Source organism: Copadichromis virginalis, linkage group LG9 (assembly GCF_057382275.1).
Source record: "Copadichromis virginalis isolate Kocher_CV1m ecotype Utaka linkage group LG9, C_Virginalis_male_GT1.1, whole genome shotgun sequence".
Lineage (NCBI taxonomy): Eukaryota > Metazoa > Chordata > Actinopteri > Cichliformes > Cichlidae > Copadichromis > Copadichromis virginalis.
The window spans coordinates 14862519-14872446 of record NC_140626.1 but is presented as its reverse complement, the minus strand read 5'-3'; positions in this window follow the sequence as shown (position 1 = coordinate 14872446).

Below are 9928 nucleotides of genomic sequence, written 5' to 3'. Positions count from 1 at the left end.
TCCAAAGATGGTTTCCAGACAGGCAGAAATACTGATGTCATGATGCCTGTAATTATGGATCCAAAAGCACAACACAAACTGGAAAAACTGTTTATTTACAGGACAGGACCTGGGACTTCTAAACAGGTGAGAGAAGATCAGGTCAGATTTTTTTAGCAGATTGTGAGGATGGAAGGAGGCAGGTCAGAGGAGTTCAAAGGTGAGGGGGGAGTGGGCAAACAGGTGAGTAATGGGTAGGTATTTCTTCCCCCAGCAGGATTAGACCAGCTTGTGAGAGCAGGTGAGTCAAGTTTGCAGAAGTTATCCAAAACCCTTCACTGAGGAACAAAATTCATAGAGGAGTTTCCAGCTGTTTATGGCAATAGCAGTTTTATTTATACAGTACAACACATTTCATTAAAGGTAAACTTAATGTGCTTAACACAGAAGATAAGAGCACCAGGAAATTCACCAGGGAAAAAAGAAAAAGCAAAGTCACAACTGAGGAGGCAACAATCTAGCAGAATGTGGAGGCTTGAGATGGTCTTTAAATACTGCAGGCTTGATGAGCTAATAACAACCAGGTGGGACGGCTGGAGGTACGAAAAGCTGGAGAAAAATCTGCAGAACCAGCCCACTGCTACGCCTGAGAGGCGATAAAGAGTGAGAGGGAGAAAGGAAGGAAAACAAACTCGGGCCTGCCGGGACGGTGACTGCTGGACCACAACAGAGCCCTAACGATTCGCGGAAAAGCCTATCCTTTCATGTGGAGGACGATGATGAGTGTATCAGACATACGTGTTGGAAAATAGGTCTGTGGAAGATCTCTGGTCCCAACAAAACTCACACATTTACACCAGAAACAAGAGTTAAGGATGGAGCGAGAGGAAGAAAAGAAGAACAATGACAAGGGCATGTAATCTAAAAACCACCCCACCTGTCTCAGAGGAATAAATCCCACACAGATCAGGATTAAGACACAATGCTGACAGTATCTGCAGCATGCTGTCCTTTACATGTCATGCAGATTGAGCTTTGTAAGACAGGATGCCCTGATTGTGATAGTGGGACAATCTTCAGATAATAGAGTGCCTGAGGAGCTACATGGAGAGACTCGAGGGGATGACTGTCTCAGCTTGATGGACAACACCAAGAGTCTGGCTGTGGATGTCTTCAAAGAAAAAAAAGCTGTAAATCCACTCGGTTTGTGTTTTTCACTGCATCTCACTCTGCAGACACTGTTAATCTCACGGTGTCGCTCTACTTTCTCACCCAAATTTCCTCTTTCCTGTCCTCCTGCCTGTCTGTCTCACTTTCAGATCTCTGTGTCTAATTAATTCTCGCATATATCTCAGGCTGTGGGTGATCAATGACCTCTCACTAATTTACTTGGCAGCACATACAGTACAAGTCGAGCGCTATCTGGCAGAGCTGCTGGTGGGTACAGTACATGTCAGCAGGCGGCCGTGTGCAAAGTATAAAGTGAACTGGCCTCTGAATATATCGGAGGCTGTATTAACATCTCAGCCTGGAAATGAAGCAGAAATTGAATTTTGAGGCCCACTGCTTCTTATTTCAGAAAACTGACCTTCGGTTCTAATGCTAAGTGGAGATGGATGAATATATTATACACTGTGTACAGAGAACCAGCCCACCAAACAGCTCATATCGTGCAGAGGTTTTTATATGTCAAGGGACCTCAATATAAGAGACAGAAAATTTTAAACCAGACCAATGAGACTGAAAACAAACAAAAAGGTGTAAAACTGATAAAAGGCACAAAAAAATACTACAGAGCAACAACAGATACAAGATAGAGGAGCTTCAGTTTTAATGTTAATTGATGGGAAGTGAAAATTTATTATTAGCTTTAAACTTATTATACTGTAATTTTTTATATAACTAGAAAGAGATGCTATATTAGAGCAATATTATTACAGAGACACAAGAAAAACAAATACGCAAAGTAACCACAAAGATGCAAAATGACTAAAAAAGGACACAAAAGGATTCAACACAATAAGAGAGACACTAGGAAAACAAGAAAAACTACCAAAACTATCACAATAACTTTACACAAACACAAAAAAGACTGCAATGATATGCAAAATCACATTTTGAAGACATGCAAAATAACAGTAAAAACACAAAAAATGACATGCATGCTGCACAGAGGAGGAGGAGGACGCATCTATTATAACAGCATGGCTTCGTAGAACTCGCCTGCCTGCAGCTCAGACCTTTCACCAGCTGTAAACATTTGGAGGACCATGAAACAAAATATACAACAAAGAAGACCCAGCGCTGTTGAGCAACTAGAATCCTATCTCAGCCAAGAATGGGTCAACATTCCTCTCCCAGAAGTCCAGCAACTGGTGTCTTCATCTCCCTGATGTTTGTAGACTGTTGTTAAAAGAAGAGAGGCTAAATACATTTTAAAAAATTAATTCAAATACAGTATTTTTAAAAATTAAAAAATAACTTTAAAAAAGTAGAGAGGAGGCCACATGGTCAACATGGCCTTATCCCAGCTTTTTGGAAATTGTAGTCATCAAATTCAAAACCAGACAATGTTTTTTTCTTAAAATTGTGCAGTTTCTACGTCCTTTTTTATGAATAAAATACGGGTTTAGGGGTTTGAAATTCATTGCAATTGTAGAATAACAATAAAAAACAGCTATTAAAAAATGAAATCGCTAAACAGAGATGCAAAACAATCTCAGAGACTCAAAAACATACAGAATAACTAACAAGACATAAAAAAAATGATAGAAAGGCAAAAACACGGTATAAGAACTGCAAAATGACACACAGTCACTACAAATGATCATTACAAGCAGATGCAAAACAATGTGCACAAACAGAAGCAGAATGACCACAAAGACGTGCAAAGCGAGGTCCAAAATATTCATAAAGATTCTAAATAGTTACAAGGAGACAAATAACTATTCAACAGAGCTGCAAGGAGACTGAAAATCCCTACCAGGAGATGCTAAATGTTAGAGGCGTACTTGTGCAGTGTACTAAATGAACTGGCCTCTGAATATCTGGGAGGCTGTATTAACACCCCTGTCGCAGCCTTGAAATGAATCAGAAATTGAGTTTTGAGGACGACTGCTTCTTATTTCACAAAACTGACCTTCAGCTTTAATACCGGCAGAAATGGGTGAATACATTATGCACCGTGTATAGAAACAGCCCAGCAAACCGCATCCACCACTGCGGAGTTTTTCCCTCCCGCTGTGTCCAGGGGTCTAATGACCTCGTTATGGAACGATCTCCAGGGAGGAAATTTCATGCATTTTGAGATGAACCAAACCATGACGGTAAATGTGTGCACTTTCACACCTGGACGGCGCCTCTGCCCATCGGCTGCATCTCCTCCCCACCTCTGATTCAAATTCAACTCCACTAATCCATGATAGACACGCAGCAGGGTCTCCAGAAATCAGTGACCGGGTCAGCTGTTTCCTATCCACGAGGGATTATATCAGCCTGCCTCAGGAAAGCAGGAGAAGAAAGGGGGGGAAAAACTCCATATCTTGTGTTAACAGGCTCCAACAAGCAGGCAGGGGATCAAATCTTTGCTCGCTCTCGAGCTTCATTCATCACACTTGCAAGATAAGCTAATTTTACAGGGAAAGTGTTAAATTTAGTGACGATACCATTCATTTTAGCTTCACATCAGAACATCAGCCGAGAGAAGCATCTGTGAGATAAATGAGTCAGGGTTTGAGCATCACAGATTTAATTAGGTTGTGAAAAGTGAGTGTGCGTTATTGCGGAAGCACCAGCACAGTGTGAATCGTTCAAAAATGGCAAAGGAGAGTACAGTAGAAGTTTCTTTTCTCTTAGCAGACAGCATGGTGGAGGCTTTCGCGCCATCTGTGCTTCAGTCTCATCTTTGGTGAAAATGTAGCGGCGCTTATCACAGGAGACGCACAAAGAGAGCTCAGCTGAAAGAGGACATTATGGTGTCTGACAGTATAAAGGCTGCAGATCTTAGTGTGTGAGGCTCCCACTGTTTTGTGAGTCTGAGCTGAAGTGTTGGAGAAAAGCGAGTGACAGGTTTGGTTCACGCAGCAGCTTATCTTTACAGTTACTGCCATATGTTTGTTTAGGGATGACGATATTAAATTACAGGACATTTATTAAAGGGGATCTATTCAGTTCATTTCCAAATTCTTATTTTTATATTTTTATATTTGGACTCTACTAGATACACTTAACAGCTTGTGATATTGCATCTTATTGAAATAGCAAAGTCTGCTGATAATTCTCAGTTCCTAATCGGCTCTGTCTTCCTGTGTTGTCACGATTTACCGGATATAAGAAGCAGGAACTGAGCAGGAAGAAACTACCAGTTACTCTGATGGTCAGGAAGGGTCTGTAGAAAGGGAGAGACAGGCAGTGGGGAGTTGGGAAAGAGAGTTAACTCCACCCGAGTTCTTCTGTCGAGAAGGTCATGGTGGCAATGGAGTATGTCAGAGGACATGCTGCGTTCCAGAGTTGGCTGAAATGAACAGTGGAGAGTCAGCACGCAGGTGCATTCCCTGAGAGAGCAGGACTTGTGGAGGAGCTCGAGGCTGTGGTGGTTTGAAGGGTTGTCCAAGAGGCAAGGCAGGAAAGTCTTTTAGGTGAGTTACAATTTTCCAGGAACAGAGTTATAGCAAGGAGCCTGTGACACTGTGAGCACAAGAGAAAAGGAAAGAGACTATTTGCCAACATAGTGAAAGTAACAATCTGGTGGAGATTTGCAGCCACAGCTGGTCCCAACATCCTACAGATGAACAATGGTTTGAAGTGCGAGAGTGTGATTGGAATGAGATGCAAAGCTGCCTCTAATTTTAAGCGGAAGGAGAGAATGGCGGAAAAAAATCCACCAAGCATGAATCAGAACCTGACACCAAACCAACACAAACAGAAAAATAACTGTAGAGATGCTGGAAACACTGATGTGTTTGTTGTGTGTTTGATGTCTTGCCTCTGCTCGCTCCTTTCCACTACAACACTGAGTGAACATCCCCCTAGTCAGGCCTCTGAGCCCCTCTGCCTCACAACCTGATGTAATGTTTTTGGGAGCGCTTCAGTTTCAAGCATTACCCTGATTCCTTGACAAAAATGGGATTTTCCATACAGTTTTTGCAATGAAACTTAGTCGTGTCACTACCATTCTGCAAGTAGTTGGCAAGCAACTGTTGCGGGCTGCATAAACATGACATATGTGTACATTTCATGGGAGGTGGACATCATGTTATGACATACCGTAGGGTTACAAAGGGGTTTGCAGTTACACATATAGGTATCAATCCCCTGTGACACCTCTTAACAATCGGGCTTCAAAATTCACCAGTGAGACATTTACATGTTTTATTTTGTAGGACAAAATGTGAAAATGTCTTTGGGTGATGTTTAGACATTTCTCTGAATTCATTAAAAGATAACTGAAAAAGCTATCATTCCTCCACCTTTCTATGGAGGGAAACTTCATGGCTTTTACATTGCTGTTCGCTGTGTTAATCTTACATTGTTGATCAATGGTGCTTGCTTAATGGGGAACCAATCAGTGTTAAGCTCTGCCTAACAGTTTCTCAGAAATCTTTTTTTTCCTCTCTGTAAATGGCACTAAAAGCAAAGTCCTTCAGGTCCTTCATTTCCTGCCTGCCGCTTCCTGCAGGGAAAAACAAGCTCATGTAGGAGCGATGGGGGGCTTTTTACAAGTCTGTGTGCAGTGGCCTGTTGTCTAATATCCGCCACTAAAATGTTCGACCATGCCAAACATGGAAAAAATTTCAACCAGGCACATTGTCTTCACTGGTGCCATTATCCCTGCCTCTGAGGTTAAGAAATGTTGCAAATATTACATCTTGCTCTTTGGAGGGTTGTTTTCTTGTCATTTTACCTTAAATCAGGTGTTTGTTTGTTTTTCAACAGAAGAGCACCCAAAGTGCACCAGAATATACACATCAAAGAAAACAAGAGATAAAATAGGCTCCAGAAAATTCTGTTTTTCCTGACTCAAATCGTGCTGTGTCACAGTGTAATCAGCTGCTAAACTTTCAGATGAAATGCTACAAGAGGCAGCTGCAGCTTCACAGGTGTGTGTGTGTGTGTGTGTGTGTGTGTGTGTGTGTGTGTGTGTGTGTGTGTGTGTGTGTGTGTGTGTGTGTGTGTGTTGTTTCTCCGCAGTGCCCCACCTCACTTCCCCACCACATTACATAATCAGGATTATCTCATTCCTCCATCCTGCACCCTATTGTTTGCTATTCCTAACCTATTCTGTAATCCTTTTCTGCAAATGAACGCTCAGCTTCTGATAGCCACATCTGCTGCGTGTTACTGCAAATTAAGGAGGAAAACAACATTCCTCCGAGCTCTTCGAGGGCCCCAGCTACACGTGTTTGCAATCTCCGTCATGAATTTGCTCGTCATTGGCAGTCCCGCTGTGTTTGTTTGGGTAAAATGCCCTGTGCCCAGGCCTGAAAAGCCCCAGATGCCAAGCTGATTACCTCCGGGTGGGGTAGCAGTGCTGCCAAGTGCTCAACTCAGGAAAACAAGTCCATGCTCAGGTATTTATAGTCTTTGAAGCTGAGCTCAAGTGTTCAATAAGTCATACTGTGATCTTAAAGTGGACCTGTTATGCACATTTCCAGCTCCACATTTCAACTACACTACAGTAGCTTTGCATGAGTCACAGCTTATAATAATCCTTATTTATCTTATGTTGGACTTTAGCGCGGCCCTTCTGTTCATCCTCTGTCTAAAAAGAAGCTGTTTAAGCTCCTCTCCCTGCAAGTCAGTTGTACTAAGAGTGGTTGGGCATGAACAGTCTGCATGTAGGGTATGGACATCCAAGAAATGATTAAGGAGCATGAAAGAAAATTTCTCCTAAGATTTTCATATCATATCTGGAGGATGCCCAGACTACCCTCATCGCAGCATCCCCCAGTTCATCTGGTGGGACGCCAAGACATTCCCAGGCCTTCCCACGGCAGCCCTGACTACCCTGTTCAGCAGGTGACTGTGTGCTTAGATGACAATATTTGGGACATCGCCACTCTCTGACATCATAAAGATTGAGTAGTAGAAAAAAAACTGAAACTGAGTGTTTAGAGCAGCATGAACCCTGATTTTTGCGTCACGAGGATTACTTGCACATACACTGACCTCATTATTTGAAAGCAGTGCATATATGTGACAGAAAATAGGCACAACAGGTCCACTTTAAGTCATGTATATCTTTAATCCAGGGCTGCTGAATGCCTGTCCAGCAGCTGATCATGTCTCTTTATTCACGAGCAGATAATTTATGTCTACTTAATATTCATTTCATGCCTTGAACTGAGTATAATCAGCACTACAGTATTTACTGCTGATAATTACTTCACAAGATGAATGTCCTTTTCTGTGTATGTGTGTGTGTGTGTGTGTGTGTGCGTGTGTGTGTGTGTGTGTGTGTGTGTGTGTGTGTGTGTGTGTGTGTCCTATAAATATGATTTCTTATCTCCAGCAATTGATGGTAATAGTTTTTCTTAATTACGAGGAAAAAATCATTTAATAAATAATCCTCTTTAGATTTTTACTCTAAAATCGTGTGATCTGATCATCATAAAGATCCCAGTTGTGTCTCCAGTAACATTTTTATGAATAAGTCCTTGTTTTGTTTATTTTGCCTCATAGTTCCAGCATCCGTATCTCAGTAAAGTCATTCCCCCAGCAGTATGTATCTCATCAAGCAGGCCACGAAGAGCTTGAAAACAGCAAAAACTTTTTCTGCAAAACAAACCATAAAGCACTGTAGTAAAGTTTTAATTTGGAACAATGACAGATATGTGAATGGGTCATTAAAAGCAGATCCTAGTTGAGTTTTCAGAAATACATTATCAGAGTAAAAAGCATGATGAAGACGAATAATTAGGCTGGTTGCAAATAAGCCAAACTATGAAAGTGTGACACTTGGCAACACTGGTGCAATGGTTTCTGTTATTTCACTGATCTAGCAGCTCTGGCAACTCACAAAAAAAAGAATCCAGCAATGTGTCGTTTGCAAGATAGAAAACATGGAAGGAAACAGTGGAAGAGTTTAAATAAGAGTAAAAAGTACTTTTAAAAGTAACTTTGTTAATGATTTACGAGGAGGAATACTGATGGTGGAAACAAGAGTAGCCCCTGCACAGCGTGCATGAATTGAGACTCTGCATCCAGATGATGTCCAGATAGGTTTGTGGTATTTTCTTGAGAACGTCATCATAATGCCTAAGAACTTTCTTGTTTAGATCTAATATCTCTTTTTGAAGATATGACACCTAACATTCATTTTTGGCCTATTTAGCAACATTAAAGCAATTCCTGTATCTGGATCTACTCCAACACTTCAAATCACTTCAAAGTTGGGCCAAGTCACACCTGTTCTCCTGCAAATCTGTCTGCAGTGTTTTAATTAATTTTAACAAACATAATCATCTCTTAAACTGGAGTAATTAAACGTTCTGGACTGCCATGAAGCAACTGTGTCAGTTAAAGAACGATCTGAAAATGGAGGCATCTGCTGCCCAGTACAACAAATCCCAGTATGATTTTCTTCATTAAAGTCTGAAGGTGTGAAACTGGATGTCAAATTATTTCCTCCAGCTAAATTCAGACAAAATTGAAAAGCTTGTCACTGGTTTTCAGCTCGTAGCTCATCTTAGAAATGTTTCAAAAATAAGATCCATTTAATATTTAGAGAAACAGAGACTATTTTACATGATTTTATTTTTTCATGTGAACTGAAAAAATGTCTGTCTGGAAAAGAAATCTTTATTGGTATGACAAGCTCGGTTAAGAAAATTTCACTTGTTAACATTTATCCAGTGTGTATCCTACTGGGTTGGAGAACCATTATACACCCTAGTAAGTTAACATTTTGACTCCCAGATTATAGTTTAGCCAAAAGAGTTATTAGTTTTGTTTGTAACCCGTTTGACGCGCACCTCAAATTTGCCTCAAACCTCCTATTTTAATTTACTCACTGAGGATCACCCTAACACTCATTTTTAAGTTAATTTCTCAAAGGTTTTGAGATAAGACCCTGAAATTTTTACAGTCTTTTAAGTTATCGGGGCTTCTACACTTCTAACCAGAGTAAAGATGGGACCACAGCAGTCCTGCTTTAGTGGTTTAACTCTGGCTCCCAGTATGTTTTAGAATTGATTTTATTGACTACTTTTCATCTCCTTGCTGTCAGCTTACCACCCTGGCAGAGAATGATGACTCAGGCTGATCCTTAAGTAGTGGTGAGAGATGATGAGATAAGAAATAGATGCATTGGTAGAAGAAGGGAAACCAGGTGGCTCAAGAACCTGCCGACCATCAAAGAGGGAGAGGGGGCGGAACCTTGACCCTCCCTAAACCATGACAATAAATAAATTAATGTTCAGTAAATTTTCACCTCTAACCACATACTTGTTTTCAAATAAATGATAAATGGACTGATTCTTATATAGCACTTTTCTACTATCCCAGAGTGCTCAAAGCGCTCTATACAGCTATACAGCATGCCACATTCACTGTCTTCTTTGCACTTACTAACTACCACTTACACTCCGATGGATGCATTGGAGAGCAACTTGGGGTTAATATCCTGCCCGAGGATATTTGGCATGCAGACTAGGGGGAGTCAGGGATCGAACCACCCACCTGCCGATCAGTAGATGACTTGCTCTACCTCCTGAGCTACAGCCACCAAATGAAAGCTTTGCACTTGAAGGCCTCAAGTATATACTGTGTATGTAGAAACTAGATATCCATCCCTTATTTATTCCAGCATCTTTGCACTCATAAATATGCAAGACGTGTTGTTTTGTGTCATGTTGTCAGTATTTTCTGTTGTCTACTCTGTTACGTGCACTGAGAGCGAAGAAATAGCTGAAGTCAAGATCCTTGTATGTGTACACATTTTTTTCTACAG